This window comes from Onychomys torridus, chromosome 11 (genome assembly GCF_903995425.1).
Source record: "Onychomys torridus chromosome 11, mOncTor1.1, whole genome shotgun sequence".
NCBI lineage: Eukaryota > Metazoa > Chordata > Mammalia > Rodentia > Cricetidae > Onychomys > Onychomys torridus.
The window spans coordinates 16,925,948-16,951,786 of NC_050453.1; the positions used below are offsets into that span (position 1 = coordinate 16,925,948).

Below are 25,839 nucleotides of genomic sequence, written 5' to 3' on the forward strand. Positions count from 1 at the left end.
GCCAGCCTGGTGTTAGCCAGATCTGTTATACAGAGAAACCCTGTCTGAGAGAGAGAGAGAGAGAGAGAGAGAGAGACAGAGAGAGAGAGACAGAGAGACAGAGAGAGAGAGAGAGAGACAGAGACAGAGAGAGAAGAAGAAGAAGAAGAAGAAGAAGAAGAAGAAGAAGAAGAAGAAGAAGAAGAGGAGGAGGAGGAGGAGGAGGAGGAGGAGGAGGAGGAGGAAGAGGAGGAGAGAGGGAAGGGGAGGAGGGGAGAAGAGAGGAGAAAAGAAAAAAGAAGAGAAAGCAGAACAGGGATATTAAGTATCCAACAAATACAGGAAGGATGTTCAACATCATTAATTATTATGGAAATGCAAATAAAAATCATGATATATACGATCTCACACCCAGTAGGATTACTGTACTTTTTTTAAAAAGGAAAATAAATGGTGAGGTGGGCGGGGGAACAACAATAACCAAAAAATCCAAAAAGCTACACATGACGTTGCCTGCCATGGAGCTGAACCATCCCACTCAGAGGTGTATATGCAAAAGAGGTCGACATAGAGACCCGAAGAGAGGCTCACCTTATAGTGTTCATAACAGCTTTCTTCAGCAATGGTGCCAACAGAGAACTCAAGTCCAGGAACAGAAGAATGGATACATCAAGTGCAGCCTGTGCACACACGGGAGCATTCTTCAGGCATCAGAGGGATTGAGTTCTAACACACACCACTGCATTGGCAAACCTTGAGAACATTGTGTGGACACAGCAAAAGAAGCCAGAAACAAAAGAGGCAAATACTGTTTGACCTGCTTACACAAGTCCAGAACTGGCAAATCCTGGACATTCTACTTAAGAGGATGAAGATAAATATGTGGATGAAGACTTGTTACTTATGGTTACAATGTATCTATTTGGAGTGATGAAGGTTCTGGAAGCAGATAGTGATGACAGCCTTACAGCACTATGAATGTAATTAATGACACCGAGTTGCACACTTTAAAATGCTGAAATCATAAATTTTGTTTTATGTACATGATCATGATAAATATATTCTTTTAAAATAAAGAGATCTAAATACATGTCATACTTTGCAACCAGATAATAGAGCATGTGCCTTCTCCACTGCAATTCATAAACTCTTACCATACATTAAATCACAGTAAAAACCACCACAAGATCATTGAGTTACTAATAAATAAACCAACTGGACCCAGGGAGATTGCTCCAGGAGGAAAAGCACTCATTGGCCATGTGCAAGGACTTCCATCTGAATCCCCAGAGCCCACATAAAAGCTAGACCTGAAGCACATCTGTAAGCCCATGCTCCTAGAGAGACATGGGAGACAGAACCAGGAAATTTCTAGAAGCTCACAAGCCAGATATCCTAACAAACACAATGGAAGAACCACCAAGAGATGCTGTCTCAAACAAGGTATGCCACAAGGACTGAAGCTGAGGTTGTTCTCTGATCTCCACACAGGCACCATGGCACTACACACACACACACACACACACACACACACACACACACACACACACATACACACACACAAATATACACAGACATAAACACATGCATTGTGCACACACACAGAAAAAAATAATGGACAAATGAATGGAGACAATATTGTCTGATCATAATACAATTATACTAGAAAGAAACTTAAAGTAAAACAACAAAGCATCTCCTTGGGTGAATTAGAACTCAGTGAGAGAGAACCTGCCCTGACATGAACGAGGAGGGCCTAAAGTGTCCCTAGCACTGGGGACACTGTCTCTCTTCCCCTGGAAATGTAATTTTTTTTCCCATTTTTAAAATATGGTTGATATTAAGTAAAAATGGGAAGACCACCAACATATTAATAAAACACCATGTGTCAGACTCTATGGAATACAATTGACATAGCTAACAGCAAAAATTCATAACCCAAATATTTACATCAATTTAAAGGATGCATTAAATCTCAGGTTCTAAATGTATAAAAGAATGATATAAACCCAAAGAAAGTACAGGAAGAAAACATAAACCAGCAAACAGAAAAACTAATTTAAAAAAAAATATATCAAGGGCTGGAGAGATGGCTCAGAGGTTAAGAACACTGGCTGTTCTTCCAGAGATCCCGAGTTCAATTCCCAACAACCACATGGCGGCTCACAACCATCTGTAATAAGATCTGGCTCCCTCTTCTGGCTTACAGGGATACATGCAAACAGAACACTGTATACATGATAAATAAATAAATCTTTTAAAAAAAAATCAAAATACATGTTCTCTGTAAAAGCAAAAAGATCCCTTTCTCCAGAACATATGACGACCCAGATGGAAAGCTCAACTAAGCAGCCCAAATCCAGCAAAAAAAAAAAACTGATCAGGAGTCCATGCTCTATCTCAAAATTTCTTTCAAACAATATCCTACATAATATGTCTTTGAGTTTTATTATTTTTAGCAATTGTTCTCCTTCGTGTCTCTCGGGAAGATCTGACATATTGCCGAGTTTCTCAGAGTCTGTGTCTGTATTAGCAGAGAGCCCACCCAGCTGGGGTTATAATATCTCTGGACTCCTTACTTTCCCAGTGAGATTACAGCAATGCAACCAGAGGTACCAAAATCGAACAGCGGCGGCAGAGGGGCAGCTCAGCACCTTGGCTCCCACCCCACCACTGCACCCTCGGGACACTGTGCTAAATTTTATGCAAACAGTTTTATAGAAAAGAATTCAGTTGAGTTGTTTTTGTGTGTGTGTTTGTGTGTTCGTTTGTTTTGTAACGAGCATAACTCCTTTCTCCCTCAAGTATTAAGAGAGTGAACAAAATGAGTTCTGCCCTATAGAATATCCAAGGCAAGAAGGAAACACCCTGACCACAGTCAACCAGTGTAGAAGGCAAGCATGCTCCCTCAGCCTTGGAAACCCAGGGATCTAGAAGGAGCCACACAGCTGCCTCCAAAGCTAGCCAGGGAAAGCAACTTATAGATGGCACCATGAAATCAACACAAAACAATGAAAGGAAATGAACACTCAAAATACCAGCTGCAGGAAGCAACTGACGGCCCAAAGTGGCCCAGCAGAAAGAGAGAAAGATGTCACACTGGACCTAGACACACACCAGCTATATTTTATATTGTACTGTTGGTGTTGCTCAAGGCAAAACACATACCCATAATTGGTGTACCTTGATACCTCTTTCTCTCTCTCAGTAATAACATAGCCACCGTGGACAGACATCCTTTCTAGGTGTGAGAATAAAACCCAGATTCCATGTATGGTAACCCTGCTTGTCGTGAACCTATTAGCACCAAGCACTGACAATGAGCACATAAGGCAGCAAGCGCACTCTAGAATGCATCTTATGGTAGATGAATTTCCTTGGTGCAAATTGCCACTGAAAATGTATGGTTTTGTCTTTCATTATATATCTTTCCCTCCAGCAGATACCTATCACGGCTATTTTATCTCCTCATCAACCAGAGGTTTTAACATAATCTTTACAACAAAATTCCATAATCCAGCCTGATATGGAAAACTCATTATAATTTCTATCTCCCATTATGTCAATGTAAAGGGCTTAGACTAGCCAGGTGCTGAATGCACATACTTACCTGTTTCTAGTAATTCTTCCAGTGAACAGCACAAAGTGGAAATGTGTGTCTACCAGAAAGGAGATGGATCATGGGGACAAGGTCTGAAAAGAAAAAAGTCTCTCGATGGTGGAAGCCACTGCTGATACTCCATAAACAAATGTGATTCAAAAGTCACCCAAAGCCCCCCTGAAACCAAAATAATTGGGGAAATGCATTTCCTTCTGAGATGCATCCAGTTCATCTCTGGCTTTATAAATAGCTCTCTCTGATTTTTTTAGAAATGTAGTTTGGGTTTTCTTGTTGTTGTTTGGTTGGTTGGTTTTGTTTTTGTTTTCTTTTTCTACTCCACTGCCCTCAACCCGTGGAAATCACTTCCATATGACATCGGTCTACAGAGATGTAGACTCATCCAGGGTGCAGTCCCTGATGCTGACGGCAGCTGTGGATGCCAGCCCCTTTCTGGGAGCGTGGCAGACAGTCTACCACTATGTTCATTCTGATTCAAAACCCACATGCTGCTGCGCTGGACTCACAGGCCTGAAGCAGCAATGCAGAATCAATCCTTTGGTTCTGGTGGTCTTGACAGCCTACTGTTTGGGGCCTCCTACATGCTCTCTACCTTGGGAATGCTCAGGTTGTATTCTGTATTGCTCTATGGGTGCAATTGCTACTGGACGCTAACAGGCTTTAGGCATCACAAGACATATCAGGGCTCTAAAGGTATGATAAGTATATTTTTAATAATTAGCATGATATTATTAAATTCAATATAACTCTATGTACATAATATAAAATTCAATACTTTAGGTTGTGACTCCAAGCCTACATCTAAACTACAGCTATTAAATTCCAGACCAAACCATGAAGAGTCATGGGGTGTTTTTATGACATTTACACCAAGAAAACTCCAAAGTCTCCTCCAACCTTTTGAGCATCAGCCATATCTCTCAAGACCTATCTTAATGCTTTCGTAATATGATCTGTCTTTGTCTTATTCTTGCTGCTATAGCAAACTACTTTAGTCTAAGTTATTTATAAAGAACAGAAACTTTGCTCACAGTTCTAGAGACTGGAAAGTCAGAGATCAAGACACCAGCAAACTCAAAGCTAACACATGGATGGTGCTCTCTATCCATCCCCACATGGCAGACTAGAAGGACATGCTCCCTTGAGGCTCTTCTATGGGGGTACCAGTCCTGCTGCTGGAGGTAGACTCCCCCAAGTCTAGTCACCTCCTAAAGGCCTTGTGTTTGGGTACTACAGCATTTGGGGTTAAGTGTCCAACACAGGACAAACAAAAAACTCCATTGTGCTGATTTAATCTGAAAAGTTAAAACTAGAATATTACCCAAGGGATCCTCAGCACTGCTGGTCTCCAGTGATCTACAGAGAACAAAGAACAACTCAAATGCTGTCGAACTGAACAGACCCCGGAACAGCAGCCCCATCAGTATGCCAGCGAGGACATTATCAAGACACATCCTCCTCACAGTGACAGGCAAAGAGGCAACACGAAGGCTGAAGCATGACTGACATCTGCAGAGAATCCATCACCAGTCAATCATCTAACGCTAGCCTGAGAGTCTACAGAATTGGTGGAACACGGTCTCTATGGACGTGGGCTGAAGCAAGAACTGCAGTCTCCAAATGTGAGAGACATTGTCATTTTCTTCCCCAAGTCACAGCGTTTTCTTTCCCCTTGCAGGACCCCACGGCATTGACCATGGAACTCCACAGTGACAACAGCAGTCATGTGTCTATGTGAGATGGGAGCGGCTGGAGTTGTTCGATTCTCTGAAAACTGGGTGAGGGCAGAACCTTCAGTCATATCAGACACCTCCCCAGGGAGATTTCTGCCATGAGACAAACTGTTCATATGCGTTTCTAGATGATAGGTTTGGGGGTTGTTGTTTGTTTGTTTTTGGTATTTTTTAGATTACACTTCAGTGTGGCATTACAAATTTGGGCTTTCTTATTTAACCTCCCAATCCTCCATAATTAACAAAAGGAGGAGACATTCATGGATAAATATCCCTTTGGGGAGTTAAGAATCTGTAACTACCAGCATAATGCTTTTCTGCACACGCTCTTTAGTTAGTCACGCATATGGCCATTCTACTTCCAAGGCCACATGTGATACTCAATCCTCACTTCTTATCCTCTGCACCCTTCTGTTTACTTTTCTTGAGGAGCACTATAAAACTCAGGCACCTTCTGCGAAAACAAGCAAACCCAGGGTGTACTCAAACAGCTGTAGCTGTGCAAGGCAGTGTGATGAGGTCAGAGCAATAGAAATAAATGCTGTCTGCTCACATGAGCTCAGTCCTCGGAACCCATATTACAAGTAATTTTGCAAGAAGTAATGGAGGAAGCCTAATGGGATTGCAATGTTCTGTGTTTAGAAGTTGGGAGGCTCCTAGACCGGAAAAGTGGGGTTCTAGGAAGACAGAGTAACAGCAGAGATGGGGGCCACAGACTGGGGTCATCTGTTACGATTGGCTGTGTTCTTCATATATTGGAGACTCAATCCAATAGTATTCAGGACCTTTAAGGAGTAACCAGGTCATTGGTGCTCTGCCTCAGTAAATAGACTAACACTGTTCTTGCAGGAAAGAGTGAGCTGGCTGTTACAAGCATGGGTTCCTGATAACAGGAGCATCCCATCCCCTTCTGCCTGCTCCCAGTCCGAGCCCAAGTGATGCTGTTCACATGTTCTGATACAGAGATGTGTGAGGTCTTCACCAGATGTGGGCCTCTGGACCTAAGACCTATAGACCTAGATCTTCAAGAAATAGGTGTGTTCTTTATAAATTACTCTCGGTATTTATTATAGTAGCACTAAGATCCAAGCTCTGCAGCAGAAACATTCTAAGCAACAGAGAAAACATTGAGGGCAGGCAGAGATTAGTGGGCAAGGCTTTCAGACAGTCTTCTGAAGGAACCTTTCAGAACAAACTAGACTTATGATCTATTTTACTTGTTATTGTGGAAAGTTTCAAACATACACAAAAATGGAGCATCTATGCAGGTACCTCCAGCTTCAGGAGCATCATCTATGCAGGTACCTCCAGCTTCAGGAGCATCATCTATGCAGGTACCTCCAGCTTCAGGAGCATCATCTATGCAGGTACCTCCAGCTTCAGGAGCATCATCTATGCAGGTACCTCCAGCTTCAGAAGTCACACGGCCATGACATGTCTGATTCTGAGTTCTCTCCATTTCTACTACTATGATTACAAAGCAATTCCCATTATCATGGTGTTAAATCTCTCAGAACCTTAGTACCCAGCTCTAAGGGACAAAAGCACTAAAAAAGACCCTTAATTCCATTATTATCAAGAAACATCTTAATATGATACACCTCTTGAATTTGTGACGCAGGCTTCTTCTGTTATAGCATCCAGGCTGAGGATGCTGGAAGACACTCACACTCTATCCACCAGCCCAAGGGAGACAAATACCCATTCTTGTCTCTGCTCAGCCACATTAAAACCCTATCATACACTTGGTTTCTAGAGTCCTGCATGTTGATGGATGAGACAATATGCAATAAGCAAAGGACAGGCCACATCCTGCTGGAAATTACATTGGAACATGGTGTTTGTAATCTGCTGGGACCCAAGCCCCGTAATAAAGCTGACATTAAAAATAAATAAATAAATAATTTGAAAATTTAAAAAAAAAAAAAACAGGCGAGATCTGCTTTAACTTAAAATGTTTTCTATGGGCTCACACACTATAGAATTCTGCTGCATGCTGCTACTCGCTTTGAAGAAAGGTGCATATGGCTTCTGGAATCTGTAGCACTTCACCACACAGCATGGGTTCATATCGGAAGGCTCCCAGGCCTGGGCCAACCCTCACTTTTCTTTTTCCCTTTTTGACTTTCCACTTCATAACAGAACAGGGAAGTTCACCTAGAGACAACTTCCTTTGATTCTCAAGAAGTGGAAGTCAGCTCTGTCCTATAATACCAAGGGATGTGAAATAACCTGACGGCATGCTGATACAGCTTCAAGGTGGCTCACTAGCGGAGACCCCTATATGCTGAAGAGAAACAGCACCCCAAGAATCCAGGAAAATCACCACTCTTCGTGTGGAAAGACATGATGGGTTGGATGGGAACCCCAGGTTGTTGGTTAGTCCTGTACCTTGCTGGCCTGCACGCCTGCCTGCCGGGTGCCAAGGATGGGTGGGGGAGGGGAGAAGGTGCTGCAGCTTAGCCCAGATCCCCCACATTCCCCTTGAGGACATGCTTTTGCTTCTTACCCCTCTTCTGCAAAGGCTAAGCTGCAGATTAAACTTCAGTGGGGAGTCACTGTCACCTACTGTGTGCCAGCGAGGGGAGGTTTAGCCCATGCACCCTCTCAACCATGAGCTTGCCATTTTCACCACTGTAAAAACAATGCTGTGTTGAACTGCTCTGCCTTAGAGCTGGAATTAGGACCACCTCCTCTTCACCACAGCAGCCATAGAGCTGAACGGCAAAAGAGAGCAGCCCCGCATCCCATGTGTGGCCACAGGTCAGTACAACTCCTTACATCCATGAGAGGTCCCAAGTACGGTCAGGCTGCAGCTAAAGGCCAGACCTTGCCAGAACTGTCTCACTCTTTGGCTTCCTTTTCTTTCTTCCTTTTTTTTTTCCCTGCCTCTTTCATGCTCTCTCTCACTCATTCCCTGGGGACCACATTCTTACTGCACAGGAATCCTCACTTCTGGATGTATGTCTGGCGAACCCAGTGAAAACCAGCACATACCTAGGACTTCCATCACTTGTGTCCAGTATTCAGGAAAAATATTATCTCTTCTCAATGCATCTATGCATGGATACCCAGGCGGGATAAGCAAATGCAGAATGACTTACCATGTGCCCTCCATCTTTGCAGCAAGATGACATGGGAGAAAGGCCATCATGTTGGAGGCTCTAATCTGCCACAGTCTGCAGTGTGGCCTAGCAAGTGTTCTCCACAGAAGGTGAAAATGGCGGCCTCATAGTTGAGAGGACGGCAGGAGCTAAACTTACCCCTGCCTGGCACACAGCAGGTGACAGTGACTGCCCGCTGAATCTTAATCTGCGTTTTTATGATAATGCCCTTGCAGTCAGAAGTGACCCCAAACCCATCAAAGGAACCAGATGCCTTTGCAGTCCGGCTGGTCCCCCCAGCAGTGACTGCCTGAGCCTGTGGATTCCTCGCACTTCTAGGGACAGGAACCAGATGCTGTCATAACTGCATGAAAAAAAATGGTCCCTTACCAAGAAAAAAGGCCCTTGATGGACATTACTGGGGCTTTATGAGCCATCAAGTACAACAGCTGCATAGTTCCAGGGAACGTTTCCACCCAGCGACCGTTAAGCAGCAGGCGATATTTTATTAGCCTTTCCCCTCTGTTTAATGTGTTGTTCACCTTCTGCTGGGATGGTTAGCCTTGATTATCAATCTACGCATAGAAATATAGGAATATCCTACTCCTGTTCATCTCTGGGGTCTCTCGGTTGCTCGTTACTGTTGGAATCACACACTTGTTAGCTGAGGGACGGACGAGAACCTTTGGTCCCAGGGAGCTGGTAGATGACTGGGGTGTGTGTCGGGGGAGGGGTGTCTGGATGCTCATAGAGCATCAGAAAATACCGGATCACATCAAACGAGACGCCAGCAACAGACAAAGAGGCTTGTTTAGTTGTGGCTGAGGTACAGACATCTGGGGAAAGAGTTGGGTTTTTTGTTTTATTTTCTGTTTTGTTTTGTTTTGTTTTCTCAACCATACTCTTCTGTTTTCAAACACAGACTCTGTGTGCCTGTACTGAGGGGGCACCAGGCTTCCTGTCCCTTTGCTTCCCAACTTGAAGCCAGTACTCCTTCCTTGGCCATCTTACATGCCATGGGATTACCAGCTGTCTGGTTCTCCGGGCTCTGAGCTAGCAGATGGCTGGAGTCTGCCATCCCAGAACAGCACTTTGGGCTTCTACCGGATGCCAGTGAGCAAATGGCAGACTTTACCTGTCTTCCTTGGAGGGACTACATTGATTTTTATTGTCACCTTCTTGTCTCGCCTCCCTTGGGGCATGAAACAGTCCAGATGCTGTAAGAGCTGCCAGATTCTGCCATACTACAATCATCCCTGAGTCCCGGGAGATCAGAGTTTACTCTCCACCAGCCTCCTACTGCCATGTTTCCTGAGAGAATTCAGCATGGGCAGGACAAGCCCAAGGGCTTTCTCAGTCCCTGTCTGCATTTAGCCAGCTTCAAGCCTTCACCTCAAGGGATTTGTCACTTGAGAAAAGTGCCTGGGATAAGGTAGCCATTTTGTAAATGCTATAGAAAATGTCAGGACCAGGTGAGGGTTGCCATCACACGGACCAGAATCCTAGTGCCCTTAGCTGAGAAGTCACTCTCTTCCTAAGACATCAAGTCACACTGTGACCATTCATGGACTCGGCCGGGACCGTGCTCCCAAATGACCCTCTCTTTGTCCCCCAGCAGCCTATCAGCCTGCTGTCTGTAAATTCAACTGGACTTACACATTTATATTCGCAGTGGCTACTACATCTTAAAGTGTAGGATGCAGCTTGCTTTTTGTTTTTACAGTGCTGTTTCTCTGGGCTTAAGAGATAAACCCAAGATTTACTGGATAATCTATCCAACTGTCAAATGAGCTGCTCCATTCTTTCCTAGATCTGTCATCTGGATGGAGGAGTTAGTTTATCTGACTGTTCTCCAAGTCCTCTACCTCATGTCAACAAAACACATAGCTCTCACCTCAAAGGGAACGAGATGGTCTACTCCAGATGCAAATATGAGGGACCACAGCCCAAGTCCAAATAACATGCTCCAATGTGGAGATGGTTTCATGAAGTTTTTTGGGTTTTGTTTGATGGGTTGGTTTCGTTTTTGGTTTTTCCGTGTTTGTTTGTTTGTTTGTTTGTTCGTTTGCTTTTGAGACAGGGTTTCTCTGTGTAACAGTCCTGGATGTCCTGGAACTCACTTTTGTAGATCAGGCTGGCCTCAAACTTGCAGAGATCCCTCTGCTTCTGCCTCCGTAGTGCTGGAATTAAAGACATGCATTACCACCTCCCAGCTCACGAAGTTTTTAAAGTTACAGAACAAAGAGTCACAAATCAAGGTGTTTTCTAAATATATTGTTGGGACTATCGGGTCAGTTGTTAAGGACAAAACAGGGAAATCTCTGGCACAGATCTCAGATGCTGTTCTCAGCTACTGGACTGATGGAAGTGGAAGCTAGCAGTCCACAGGGGCAATGCATTCTATGGGGTTTATTGTTGTTTTGTTTTGTTTTGCCTGCTGGCTTTGAAAGGATGTCAGACACCGGGAAAGAGGATAAATGGCCGTTAAGGGGACTACAGACAGCAGGAGATAATGTGGCTCTCCATCCAGAATACCCCAACTCTCTCCGGTCACCAAGTTCTAATCTGACTCTTGTAGACTCTTCAGCACAGGCCTTTGTTCTTTCAATTCACACCCCTTAACTGTTCTTACTTCCTGTGTCGCTTTAGTTGTGTTCCGTGTCGGTGATTGAGCCCAGGGCCTTGGGCATGCTCGGCACATGTCCAGCCACTAAGCTGCACACACAGCTCACTCCAATGTATGTTGTAAGATGAACTTTCCGATGACACTTAAGGTCTTTGTCTTGGTTGCCTCCCAATTGCTGTGGCAAAACACCACAACCAAGGCCACTTATAGAATAAAGCGTTCCTTTGGGGCTCACAGTTTCAGAGGATGAGTCCACGACCACCATAATGGGGAGCATGGCAGGCAGCGGGCAAGCGGGCATGGTGCTGGAGCAGGAGCTGAGAGCCCTTTGCTGTTTCTTCTCTCATGAAGTCTCCCCTGCTCGTTTCTCCCAGACTTCTCAACCCTGATGTTTTTTTTTTATTTCTTTGAAGAATATAACTCCAAATTTGGAAAATTTTCCCTTAATTGTTTCTTATCTATCCTTTGGGAAAAAGTGGCTGATTAGGTCAATTCCATGTCTTCCTTGGGCTCTTAGTATTCACACGTTCCTTCCTAAGGAAATGACCATTTATCCCAAACTTTGTTCACTCTAAGGCAATTTTCCTACCTCCTCAAATACTTTTTCAGTGTGTGTGTGTGTGTGTGTGTGTGTGTGTGTGTGTGTGTGTGTGTTTGCCCATGAGGGTACATGTGGAGGCCAGAGGTTGGTGCCAACATTATTCCCTGCATGGCTCTTCATCTTATTTTGAGACAGGGTCTCTCACTGAACCCAGACTCCACTGTTCTGGCTAGACTGGCTGGCTGGGAGTCCCTGGGACCTACCTATAGCTTCTCCCCAGCACTGAGGTTATAGAAGTGGGCCACCATGTGCTGAAGTGCTTTCTGTCACTAAATCAGTGTATATTGTTTGTAATTCTATAACAAATAAAATCATATAATGTGGAGTCTCTGGTTCAGGCAGGGAGTCTGGCTTTTTTCACTCATTATAATTATTTTGAGATCCATGCATAATCTCATGTGAAGCAACAGTCTGAGTATTTGAAGGGTATTCTTCTGTTGTATAAGACATCTCACATTTAGCTTATCTACTTATCTGTTGGTGAACATTTGCACATCTTCTAGGTTTGGCTTTTGTGACTTATTCTGCTATCAACATCCATGTGCAAGTTAAGGTATGAAATCAAGTCAATGCTTGCTGGTGTTATGGTAATAAAATCCAATCATATTGCTTCTGCCATACCATACTTAAAAGGCTTGCTGGAAACCTAAACCACATCCTCCCCTTTATGCATGTCCCCCCCCAAAAAAAGTCAATATAGTTCTAAAAGGACAAAATAGAAAGTAAAAGTGGAGTATCTGTTGCCTTTGGACTATCTCAGTCTTGCGTGCTAAGGCAGAATGCAGCACATTTGGCCCAGGGGACAGAGAACCCCTTAGGCAAGGGAGGAAACAGAGGTCCCCCAGGCTCAGCTCTAGAACACAGATCCTAAAACAGCCAAGAAGCCAATCAAAGGCACCTGGAGACTACCATCTGCAAACATGGCGGATGCAAACATGGCTTAGCACAGGATGGGAGTGAAGAAGACATTCCCTGCTTTGTTTCTGCTACTCTTGGGCTAGTTTTCAATTTTATACAAAATTCAAACAAAATGGAGAAAAATGGAGAGGGACAAAAGAGTCACAAAAGAGGGAGGAGGAGGGAGAGAGGGTGGGAAGGAGAGAGAGAGAGAGAGAGAGAGAGAGAGAGAGAGAGAGAGAGATTAAATTCTTGGAGTCTATGCTTCCTGTAGTGACTTTCCTTACCTTACAGTATTTTTTTTTAAGCAAAGGTCAAAAGCTCTGGAGTGAATGGTTGCTTGGATTTCAGGGCTGTGGGGTCAAGACCATGTTTTGGTTGTCACCCCCAATGTCTCTTTTGTGAAGGGGGGCATCACAGAATTAACGACTGGTAATTTTGAAGCTCCAGGTGTAAAGGAAATACTCTCATTATTTTTAATTTATGAGCTCCTGTAGCAATACACTCATCAGGATCCCCTCCAGATGTGTAAAGAAATACCAGTGATGCTTAAATTTATTGCAGCTGGAAGAGCCCTTTGCTCCCCTGCTCCCAACCTCAACCACGTAGCTCCATAAATCAGCACTCCTCGTGTGCCTATGCTGAACGGAAACAGAGAACATGCAAAGTAGTAAATCCACAACAGGTATCCAAGGCTGCAGTTGGCAACTGGTACCAGAGAAAGGAAGAAAGATTCATGGTATCCAGTCATACATTCTCAGTCTTTACTAGAAAAGCTAAACCCAAATGTGCAGCGTCTCATGGAATGTGTGATAGGAGGTGATCCAACTTACTCAAAAGGCTTGAGGGTAGGGCTAACTGTGTCAAGGCGAGGATGTGAGAGATGGGGTATGGAAGACCTTCTGAGCAGAGTGGGTATGGGACAAACTCCACCTGAGGGCCAGCAAGTATCAACTCAACAGCCAGGAATGCCCTCTGTAGGCCTTGTTAAGGGAGTGATGAACTGCAGGGCATGCTGGGTGTTTTCATCTGAAACTTGGGACTGACTTTAGGTAGCACAGTTAGTATTATGTAGCAACTGGGTAGGGCATCAGCTGTCACTGAAATGTCCAGCCCTGCAGATTTTATTTGCTTGTCATTATTATGTTATGGTAGTAGACATACAAGGCTTTATATCGGTAGGCCAGGACTTTACCACAGAGCCACAACCCAACTTTACTAATTGCAGTATTTTGCTGTGCTGGGAATGGAACCCAGGGCTTTGCACACGCTAGGCAAGCTCTCTACAACTAAGTCACACCCAGCCCTGTAGCATGGAGTGCCAGCTCTTGCAACTATAGAAATCTGCCATTACTCCACAGAAGAAAGGTTGGCAGTGGACAGGCGCTTCTCTGAGCCTGTTGTCGGACATCTATGTTCCCAGGTGAGATGGTCCTTCTTCGTGGTACTGCTGCCAAGCAAAGAGCCCACGTCACTATTTGAAGGGACAAGCACTGGTCACCCTGCAGGCTCAAGAAGAAAGTAGCACAACTTCCGGCTGAGAGGGTCAACTTTAGTGGACACAGGATACGAAGGAACCACCATAAGAACGCAGATGAGCCAAAGAATAAGTTTTCAAGAAGCAGAGTCTAGAGGGAAGGCCTGCAGTCTTGGGCACAGAGGCCACAGTGGAGTAAGGAGGCAGATGTGCTCCACAGTGCCCAAAGAGACGCGGCTTCTGAAGTGAAGGATAGACTTCTCCAGCAAGCAGAGGAAGAAGCTGGTAGTCTCTATGGCATACACCACAGCTATCCTGAGATGCATCCCCTAGATGTTGAGTGTGGCAGCCAGCAGCTCAGGCTTCTCACTAAAACTGGATCATGTCAGACAGAATGAGCTAGACATTCACCTCTCTCCATGGATGGTACATTCAGGAAAGGGATTCAGGCACCAGACTCACGAGAAAATGAAGGAAGAGGATTTCTGATGATAGTGAGTGCTGGGAATACACCTTTCACTTCTAACCCCCCTGAAGCCTCCAATATCGGATGTTTTGGAGAACTCCATCCTGAATACATATGTTGTTTCTAACTGTCCTCATTGGACTAAGAGCTTCAAAATGGAATTGGCTGTCCTATTTCTATTGCAGTGTGTTAAGTATTTAGTGCAGTATAGTGCGGACTCAATGATGGATGATGGATAGATGAGTAAAGGATGGATGCATGGATGGATGCATGGATGGATGGATCGATGGATGGATGCATGGATGGATGGATGGATGGATGCATGGATGGATGGATGCATGGATGCATGGATGCATGGATGGATGGATGCATGGATGGATCGATGGATGGATGATATATGCTCCCAGGGTCTTATACAGAGTTCCCTCAGAAACATCCCTTGGATTGACAATTTGAGTGCCAGTCTACTTAGGAAACCTAAAAGACAGGAGGACCTTGCATCAGAGTTATTCCAGAGCTGGGACAAGGGACTTGGGTTCAGTGGACTAGCCCCTGCCAGTCTTATCTGGGAGCTGCTCACATGTCATTACCCACCCTCTGACTGCACAAACCAGATCATACTGTGGGCAAACAGTAGGGTTCCAGGAGTCAAGGAAACTCCTCAGGCATTGACACAGGTGTTAGTCCATCAGAAATCTGAGGTTTTATGAAAGAGAATGAGTAGAAAAAAAGTGTGTGTGTCGGGGGGGGGGTGTTCTCATGAGCCCCTAAAAGGCCTTGGAGGAAGAGGCTTGGGTAGAGCCACAGCAGCAGGGAGGGGAAGGTGGACCCTGCAGCCAGACTGGACATGGCCAGATTTTCAGACACAAGGAAATCCTTGACTCTGTCACGACCTCTCCCAGTGCTCTCCCAGCCTGACTCATGGAGCTCCTCACTGGTAGAAATTCGGACTTTAAAGACCAGGTGTTGTCTGAGTACTGGTGGGACAGCTGAAGTTTTCTTTCAACCCTAGACAATAACTCTAAAATTCTGTATAACCAGGTTTCCAAACAGTCTGTTTCCCCCCACAAATGCTACCTCCACACTTCAGGTTGGGCACCAGAGAGGCAGCTATGATAAAGCATGGAATTTATTTGAGAAAAATGAAGCACATTTCTTTTTCTGGAGTATCTGAAAAACTGGAAATAGCTTCTGAGTGATGGTTTATATTCCATCACTTTTTCCATCCCCAAGGGCTTACCTTGGGCTGATTATCTTTTTTTCACCACAGACCCGGGGACAATTCCTTCCACTGTCCCTGCCAAGGCCTTTTCTTTCCTTCACTGGGCTTTAAAAGGACAAACCATCGCCTGGGAAGGCTTTGGTTCTGGAAGATGCCAAGAAAATGACATGGGCCATTATTTCTAGGCTCACGAAATCTTCTTCCCCAAATTTCAGTGTGCTTCATGAACAAACAGGTCAGGTAACGGGGGGTGGGGAGGGGGGAGCATCGAGGTCCAATATGACATCCCATCCACTCCCATTGGTTAAAGGAAATGATGTGCAATTATCAGAAGTAGCCACTGCAGAGCCAAGCCATGTGGAAACCAACAATGAAAACTTTCCCACGTGCTTATCCATCTGAATCACTTCTACCAATAGTGCTAATCTTCTGGCCCCACGATAAATTATCTTACAAGTACCACTCCACAGTTTCTTTTACATACTCCATTCTTCTGAGAAACAAGACAGACCTGCGTTTTCATGCCCACATGCTTGATTCTCTTGACACTCATTCTCTGAGTGTCTGTCACGAGGGGAGCACAGTCCTGGCAGTGTGGAAGCAAGGCTAACCTTCCCCTGTTCTCATGAGTTCAGGTAGAAGCAGTGGAAATGTTTACCAGAGAAACAGAAGCCAGGAAATACAAATGTCATCCCAAAAGAGGGAGCAGAGGTACCAAGCAGATCTCTCCGACTCCATGTGACCTATTTCAAACCAAACCATCATGCCAATGTCCCTTAATTTGTTCTTACTTCCTCAGTAAGGCACAGAGAGCGCCCTGGATGGATCTGTTTCCCTCAACAATGCCATTCATCGGTCTCCACCCAGCGCCGCACGGTATAATACATCTTTAGTTTCTGTAATGACTTCCCTATGAATTTTGTCCCCAAATGCTTTACGTACTTCACTGCGACAGCTTTAGAATTAAACTAATCAATCAGAGCGGGGAACAGAAAGCAGGGAGGCTCACTGAAGGAAGAAGATGGAGAGCTCTGACCAGCCGTGCTCCCCAAGTGACCGAGAAGTCCTCCTCCACCGTAACTCTTCCTCAGGTTTATTGTCCCAGGCTGCATCTCCTCTCTAATCCTTGACAATGCCTCCTCTTGGAACACAGTTCAGTAACTGAGCTGTATAAGATGTTCAGGCTCCTGGCATGACTTTTTCAGACTGGGAGAGGATGCAATTTCCCTGAAAGCGCCCTAGAGCAAAAGGAACAGTTCACCTCTTGAACATACAGCTTGACCTATGTAGGGAACTGCTAAGTGCTTCAGCAGAGGACAACCTGGAGATCCCCAAGATTTAGATGTTTTTGATTAACAAACCCTTTCACAGTGGCTTTGTGTGGGAGCAGTGATGCAGGGTGGGGCATTAGTCATTTTAAACTGGAAGGCCTGGGAGGGCTTTATCAGGGAAAGTGGCATTTGCATAGAGCTCTAAGGCTGGGGGAGCACCACCAAGGGGACCCTAGGGAAGGTGCAGCAGGAAATGAAAGAGCAAAGCTTAGGAGGAGGGCCCCCTGGGTACTTTCCCAGGGGAGCCAGGTTAGCGCCCAAGAGGAACACAGCTAGAGGGAGCTTGGGGAGGAGGGTGGGACAGAGAACACAGAGAGGCTATGGAAGGCCTCTAAACATCTTTAGCTCTTGCTCTGTGGTATAGAGAGTATTATTTTATGCCGCCTGGTGGCACACGCCTTTGTTCCCAGAGCTCTGGAGACAGAAACAGGCAGATTTCAGTGAGTTTAAGGCCAGCCTGGTCTACAGAAACAAGTTCCAGTATACAGAGAAACCTTGTCTAGAAAAAAAAATTTTTAAGTATTATTTTACTAACTAATAAAAGTTAGAATAAAGATCTGTTGATCACAAGGCCACCTCCTGCTTGTGCATGCACACTCACACATACACACACACACTCAGATTCTGAAATGAGCTTGGCATTTACTATTGGTGTGATTATTAATTATTGTTTTTTATTATTATTGTGTATATATGTGTATGTGTGTGCTTCTGTCTCTCCCTCTCTCTCTCTCTCTCTCTCTCTCTCTCTCTCTCTCTCTCTCTCTCTCTGTGTGTGTGTGTGTGTGTGTGTGTGTGTGTGTGTGTGTGTACTGCACAGAAGCCAGAGATTGACATCAAGATGTTTTCCCTGCATCTCATCTCCACCTAGAGACAAGGCCTCTCTAAACCCGGAGCTTGCAATTCCTGCTAGACTTGATGGCTGGCAAGCCCCTGGGACCTGCCCATCATTCCTTCTAGCACCGGGGTTACAAGTACACACTACCAGGCCCAGCTTTTTAGGCTCTAGGGATTTGAACCCAGGTCCTCTTGCTTGAACAGCAAGCACTTTACAAACTGAGCCACCTCCCCAGCTCTGGCCTCCATGCTCTATGGTGGTGCTGCCATTTTTACACTGGATCTCCCACCCATCTCAACAAACATTGTCTCTGGAGGCAGAACATCATGGTGGCAGTCAATGACTCATGGAACAAACATTTTTTGGATGCTCATTTTACTACGGGGCTTCAGCCATGAACAGAGACAACCGTCTCTGCCTTTGGGAGCTGATAGACTGGTCTACTGGCTCAGGACCTACTCCCTACAATTTACCTCATCATTCTGTGCTTTAGTTTCCATGTCTGTGATGGTACGATAGCAGAGCCAACTCAGGGGCACTTTTGAAGGTCCAAGTGTGACGATGAAGATGGTGATGGAATTGGGAAGGCCGGAGACCATGGGAGCTGCTATGATTTCCAAAGGGGTAAATACTGACAAGAGGAAATGAGTGGCAGGCATACTGCAGCAGGGTGGTAGCAGAGGTGAATCCTCCCCCTCACCCCCTTTGCCCTCCTCTGTACTTGACTCTTGCCTCCACTCCTTTTCCTCAAACCGTACGTCACCCCCAAATTCAAATCATAAGCAAAAGAGTATCTTCCATCTCTCACTTTGATTTAATTTCATGCTTTGGTTGATTTACAAGGTCAATGTCATGACAATTTTGACTTGAGGCTTTTGTGGCATGACTCACCACTGCGCTCTAGGGTAACAAAATTCTTTTTTCCACAGTCATGGAGCCTAGTCTGGCCTTGAACTTGAAATGTAGCTAAGGTTGGCCTTGAACTTTTGATCCTCTCCTCCCGCTTCCAATCGGTGACAGAATTCTTCACTATTCTTTGTTTCTTTCTGCTTACCTTTATGAGAGACCTTTTGTCTGGACTATAAAGTCAAGAGCTGAAGGCTGGGGACACAGTGCTTACCTTGCATTCAAACATGGGGATCTAAGCTCTATCACTCAGAACCCATGTGTAAAAGCCAGGAATGGTGGTACTCAATAGTATTCCCAGTGCCAGGACAGTGGAGAACAGGCACATAAAACCTAAGAAATGAAACACCTTCAAAGCCAGGTGTGGTGACAGATGCTTACAATGGATACAGTTGGGAAGTAGAGGTAGGAAGATCCTTAATTCAATGCCAGCCTGAACTACAAAATAAGACCCCCACTCCATCAACATATGAAGCAAGCAAGCAAGCAAACAAACAAATAAACCTCCAAAATTTAGAACTATGTAGTAGACTAACTGAAACCACAGGATCATTGCCTCAAGGATGTGCTTCTTTCTGCCAGTCTTTGGAGATCTCATTTCTAAAGGGCTCTGATACCCTATGGATTTTAAGAGCTGTTGGTCTGCACCCCCTATATAGGTAGCTTTCTTTCTGAAGCATGAATCCAGATCTTTGCTATGGCTATAGAGACCTTGGTAGCTATCAGGCAGGTTTACAAAGACCAGACAAAGGCAGGTACAATCTGGGTGTCTACATGGAAGGTTCACTGAGTTTTCCACCCAGGACAGGGCTCTATCCTTCTGTGGCAGGTTCTGTGTTAATATCATCTCTAAGACGCGGATAATCACAACCTATCTTAACTTTCACCATGACACTGTGAAGCAGGCAGGATGACATCCAGGAACAATAGAAAATCAAAGATTAAAGAGGTCAAGTTAACTGTCTAGTTTGGGGCTTGGGGTTGAGCCTTGAGCTGGACTATCTTCCCATTTGCATTGTTCAGTGTTGTTCCCAGTCTATCACCAACACCAGTAAAAAGACAATCGAAACCAGAAACACAGCTGCACAAAGCAGTTAACAAGGACCTCTGGGATGCTACGGGTTCACTGTGCCTCAACCATTTGCACCAAGCCATGGCCTGGGGTTTGTTCCAAATGGTCCCCAGATGTTGTGAGATGACAACCAACACCTGAGCAAGATGGCAGTTAGACACAATCCATGTTTAGGGGAAAATGTGCACAGTACATGCTCTCCATAGCAGGGGATGGTTAAGGATGCCCTCGTGGGTGCAGGGTCTCACACTGGTATGTGTCAAAGAGGTACCACTTCTGCTCTGCTCTGCCCTGCTCTGCCCAAGTCAGTACAAACAGCCTAGATAGATGTTTGGGATGGAACATTAGGACCTCAGATCCCTTGAGACTGGAGTTACAGACAATTGTGAGCTATTACATAGGTGCTGAGACTCAAACCCAGGTTCTCTAATAGAGCAACAAGTGCTCTTAATTTCCAAACTCTCTAGCCCTTCAGATTCCTTTTACCACAGGGCTCCGCAGTGTAGGTGCTAAATGCAGCCACTTGTTTGAATTGCTTTTGCCATGTCTCAGGCAATCATGAGGTATTTCTTCATGCAACCCACACCTGATACTGTTTCCTGGGGCCTCGGAAAGCCAAAGGCACCAGATACTCACTTGGCTCCTTCTTAATGTCTTCTTTTCACACTGCTACTGAGGTGAGTTTAAGTGAAACTGTATTTATACAACTACAACTCCTAAAACTTCACCTCATCCATATGCATGAGCAACAGTTCTTTCTTTTCCAAGAAGTGCTCAGAACCCTTTCTAAGAAGAGTAAGGTTAAGCCTGCCAGGAATACATAAGCTGGAGATCCTGAGGGTGATAGTTTGGTCTTCATCGAGTCTTGCCTGGCTTAGCTGCCAAGGAAGAGGACAGGAAAGGCTGGGAAATCTGGAAGCCAGGGCACAAAAGATGTCCCCATTGGAGCCCTTCAGTAGCCTCCCCACGAGTAGGGAATGCTTTGGCCTCACTTAAGGCCCATTTACAATTGGGTGTCCTGTTCCATGTACAAGTGACACAACTGTGCACATTGGCCCTCACCAGTGTCCCATAGGAATCGCCATGTGGCCCTGCTTCCGTGGGAAGCTGTGGGATAAGCAGAGTTAGAATGGAGGAAAGACAAGTGGTATGATGGAAGAGGGCAGAAGCTAGCCCATCTAAATGAGACCCGCAAGAGTGAGGAGGCAGGGTTCAGGACCATGTTCTTCTATGGAAATACAGGAAACTAAAAAACAGGGAATTTCTACACTATGAGCTCCTCAAAGTTCTGACACAGCTCTTATTTATGTGTTTTTTGGTTCTTAATGCTTTTTTAAAAAATCTGTTGAGGTATAATGAACATAATCCTGGAAATTAGCCCCGGTCAGTAAAGCCAGAGGCAGAAATGAAGCCCTGCATACACCAAGAGATGGATCTTGTGTGGACCTGGCTCCATTTTTCTCCTCCTGCATCTCCTGAGACCAATTGTGATGTTCTGGTGGCTTTTCCCAGTAATGGTTGTTGATGGGTTTTGCAAGTGTCCATGCAGGGAACTGTATTTGATAGAGGACAAGGGGACCAACTATGGGCAGACTCATGATCTTCCTCATCCCTCTTGGACTTATAAACTCAGAGTACACAACCAAGTACCACTATTACATGTCAAGTACCCAGGGATGGAAGGAAACCTCCTCTATCCAAGATCACACATGCAAAGCCTTTGCTATAGCTAGTACAACCAGGAGCTATTTTTATCTGGCTATCAGCAAAACAGTAGATGCAATAGTAGTAAGAATGGGGATAGCCAGCTGAGTGATGGTGGCGCACGCCTTTGATCCCAGCACTTGGGAGGCAGAGCTAGGCGAATCTCTGTGAGTTCAAGGCCAGCCTGGTCTACAGAGAGAAATCCTGTCTTTAAAAAAAAATGGGGATAGTCATAACTACAGCCACATGTGTATATGTGGTACTAAGACTAGCCCTTTGGGGGCAGACCAGAGGGGAAACATGGTCCTAACAGCAGTGCTAGCCATCAGGAGTCAGCCCCTGACAATCAGCTTACCCTTGACCCTGGGACCTGGTTTTAGTACAATGGTAATCTCCTCAGGAGCCTCAGAAGCTTCCGTTCACATCAGTCATACAACAGTCAGGGCATATTCAAGAGACTTGGAGGAAACTGTGAGACGGTAGAGGAGCCACTTAGAGACAAAGATGGGAGGAATGGCAGGGGAAGATCCGGCAGACACCAGCACAGCAACATCCCTAGGAAAAGCACAAGTTTGGACCAAAGACAAAAGGTGAGAGAAGTGGTGTATGTGTATATGTGACACTAAGATCTGTCCTTGTGGGGAGCTGATGAGAGGAGAACCATGGGCAGGACAGTAACTTCATGAAAGGACAGGACAGGATGGCAGGTGAGAAGGCAGAGCACATGGATCCTACAAAATGAATATAAGATGTGTTGGTTACTTGTCATCACTGTGACCAAAATCCTTGCCATAAATAATTCAAGGGAGGCAGGATTTGTCTTCGCTCACGTCTCAGAGGGCTCAATCCATGGAGACTTTGCCCCATACTCTTGACAGAACATGACAGTGGCAATGTGTGGCTGATCTTCAATTACTGGTAGACAGGAAGCAGAGAGAGGGGAAATACAGGAAGGAGCCCAGATGGTATACAGCCTGCAAGGACATGTCCACAGTGAACTTGTTTCAACTAAGTCTCACCTCCTACCTTTCCCCACATAACATCATCATGTTATCTGTGAATATACTGAGGGCTTGACTGATCCATCCATGATATCAGAACCTTCATGGTGCTCTTCTCTCTGGAAATGCCCCTCTCAGACGTGTCCAGGGGTGGGTTTTACTGATCTCCTATTCACTTCACAATCCAATCAAGCTGGCAATCAGGATTAGCCATGACAGAGGACAGTGCTATATTGTACACTAGAGTTTATCCAGAATATTGAAACTTAGGACAGACATTTTTAATCAACAGGGAGAAAAATAGTGTGACCAGATCTCCAAATAGTAAGTCATTAAGTATAAGAAGGGGGACAGAAGGAGGGAGGCAGAAACACAAAGGAAAAAATACAGTTGTTTGTGGGTCTTTGAATTATTTGGGAATGAAAACTCAATGTGAAGATATGAGGTCATCTGAAGGATTCATTTTCTTTTCCAAGGTTTGAGGCAAATCCATGCATGATACAGGATCTGCTCATTGTTTTTTAAATAAGTGAAATTTCCATTGCCTCAACCCCCAATGACAGGGCTCCCCTCCATTGGGTTTTGTGTACTTTAAATAATAGAAAGCAAAAAACATAATTAGGGAACAGTCAACACATGGAGAAATCTAACCATACCCTCCTACCTCACCATTTCTTCTCAGGGATGTAAAATGGATGCTAAAGGATTCACACATTTGATATGGCCTTCATGCTCAATAGCCACACATGACTGGCCAATTTGAGGAGAGATGTGCCCATTTCTTCCTTAGATCTGCTGTCATCACTTTTAGTCCTTCTTCTTTGTGACAGAGTGGCTGACTATGTGTTCAAGGTACAGACCTTAAACTTTTAACCCTCCCGTCTCCCAAGTGCTGAGGTTACAGGTCTGTACCCCTGTCCATACAGTGCTCAAGATCTAGTTCGGGGCTTCACATATGCTAAGCAAACAACCTCTCCACCAAGCTACACTCATAGCCTGGACTGTAATTATTTTTAAAGTTTCTTTTCTGCCAAGAACAATGGACTGAAATTCTGAAGTACAGACAACCACCAAGATGTTTGTTATCTAAAGAAGGAGAGTTTTTTTATTCTTAGATTCAACAAATGCAATGATTTGAATGTGTCCCCTCCAAAACTCACGCTGGAGCTGGATCTTATGAGGCTGGGCCTCCAGAAGGCCACTAGACCATGTCAGCTCAGAGGATGTTTTTTCTCTCTCTCCCTTCTACCTTCTACCTTCCACCTCATGAGGACAGAGCGGCAAGATGCCATGTTGGAAACAGAGAGCAGCCCTTATACAAGCTCTGGTATCCTGATCTTGGACTTCCCAGTCTCTATAATGGAAAGAAATCACCTCTTGTTCCTTATAAATCACCCCATCTTGAACATGATGCTACAGAAACCAGAGCAGACTAAGACAATGGGCCTTGAGTTGCTGTGAACTTGCTACAGAAATGTATAAATCCTTCTTCATGGACCTCTGGGGATCCAAAGAAGTGATGGATCCCTGGTTTGGTCTCTCGACACTGCAGATCCTGGATGAGTCTCTCTGTCTGCTGTAGGTGCCTGTCAATGACAGGCAGGTTGTTTATATGGTGCCTTACTTACAGAAGGGAGACCCAATGACAAACCAGGGTAATGGGTGAGGGATGAGGGGAAAGTGTGTGCATGTGCTTTTGGCATGGCACTCTGCCCCTCTGTACACTTTGAAAACAAGCTCATACCATTAAGTTCCAGGTGCTATTAGTGTTTGTGACAAAGAAGATACAAAGGGGCCAGAAGGAGGATTCAGCACATAATGTACTTGCCACCAAGCCTGATGACCTGAGTTCAATCCCTGAACCAGTATGGTGGAAGAAATGAACCAATTCTCACAAGTTATCCTCTGATCTATACATACATGCATGTGCATGCCCACACACAGATAGACGATAGACAGATAGACAGATAGATAGATGGATGGATAGACAGATAGATAGACAGACAGACAGACAGACAGATAAATAATAAAGTGAAGAGTATGTACTAGGCAGCCCCTAGATCTTCCCCACCTCTATGAAAGCTCAGCCCCGAAATTCCTGCAGTTCTGAAGAGACAACTTTCAGAGTCCTTGCTCACTGCTGACACCATCTGCAGAGTCTCCTTCCATTGTTACAACCCATTGATCTTAGGTGCCCAGAACCTGTCTCCCTAAAAGGAACCCACCAGGAGCCCCCAGCCTCTTACCTCTTCCCAAGTCAAACCTTTCTTCAGTGTTTTGTTTTGTGAGTCTGGCACTTTTATGTGGAATCCTCTGAACCACTGAATTTTAATACTCAAAGAGCACCAAGTGAGGAGGTGAGGGGTCAACTCAAGAGCACTAAAGGCTGGCTCCCTCTAGTGTGAAGACCAGGAAGCACAACTTTCACCTCCCCCACTGACAGGGACCTCACTCTCTCAGTGATATGATCATCAGCAAGTTCCCATGCATCCACAGAGAGCTGGGGGGTGGCTCCTTCCCATTCTTAGTTTTCAGTCAGCCTTTGCTCACACACTTGGGTACTCCACAGAGCCATCAAAATGGCCTTTAACACCGTGACCCAAAAGATTTCTGCCTGTGGTGACTTCCCACTCCTTAGCCAATGTTCACCCACCTGTGGCTACACTCTGATAGGTTTCTGGGGTCCTGGGGTCATCTGGGCTTGTGACACGTCCTCCTAAACTCTGACATCTCTTCATTCCTGCTCTGCATAGCAGGAATGTAGCATCCCAGTGAGCTTGGGTTCCCAGCTCACTGAGTAGTTCAGACATCACTGAGTTTCACAAACAGGTGGAGCTAACAGTGGTCCTTGCTAGGTGACCAACATACAAGTATGTTCTGTCACTTTCCACATATCTAAGCCAGTCCAAATGTTTAGAGGAGAATAAACATGGCACTCTGATACGATGAGCTCCTCAAAGATGCCCCCCCCCCACCAGTAAACCCTCCTACCACCTAGTACAGATGGTATCTTCATCCAGGACACCAGCCCTCTTCCTCATCAGACTTGTCCCTTCTTTAGAGTCCCCTCATTGTATTTGTGGCCTGCATGCCACTGTTCCTAGGCATAAGGAAAGCCCTGTGGTATCCTGGCCAGACCCACATGAAACTAAACTTTTGTAATATTCTTAATAATTTGACATCACCTAATTTTAATCTTCAAACGATTAAAGTGGAAACTGAGGCACACAAACCCTCTGACTTCATACCCAGTGTTATTTATT

At 45.1% G+C, this 25,839-nt stretch overlaps 1 protein-coding gene across 1 annotated transcript in view; it reads right to left on the reverse strand.

Annotated features, from left to right (window-relative positions):
- Positions 1-25,839, reverse strand: part of Kif26b (kinesin family member 26B) — a 426,094-nt gene that overhangs the window by 202,191 nt on the left and 198,064 nt on the right. The gene's annotated exons all lie outside the window — the stretch shown is intronic.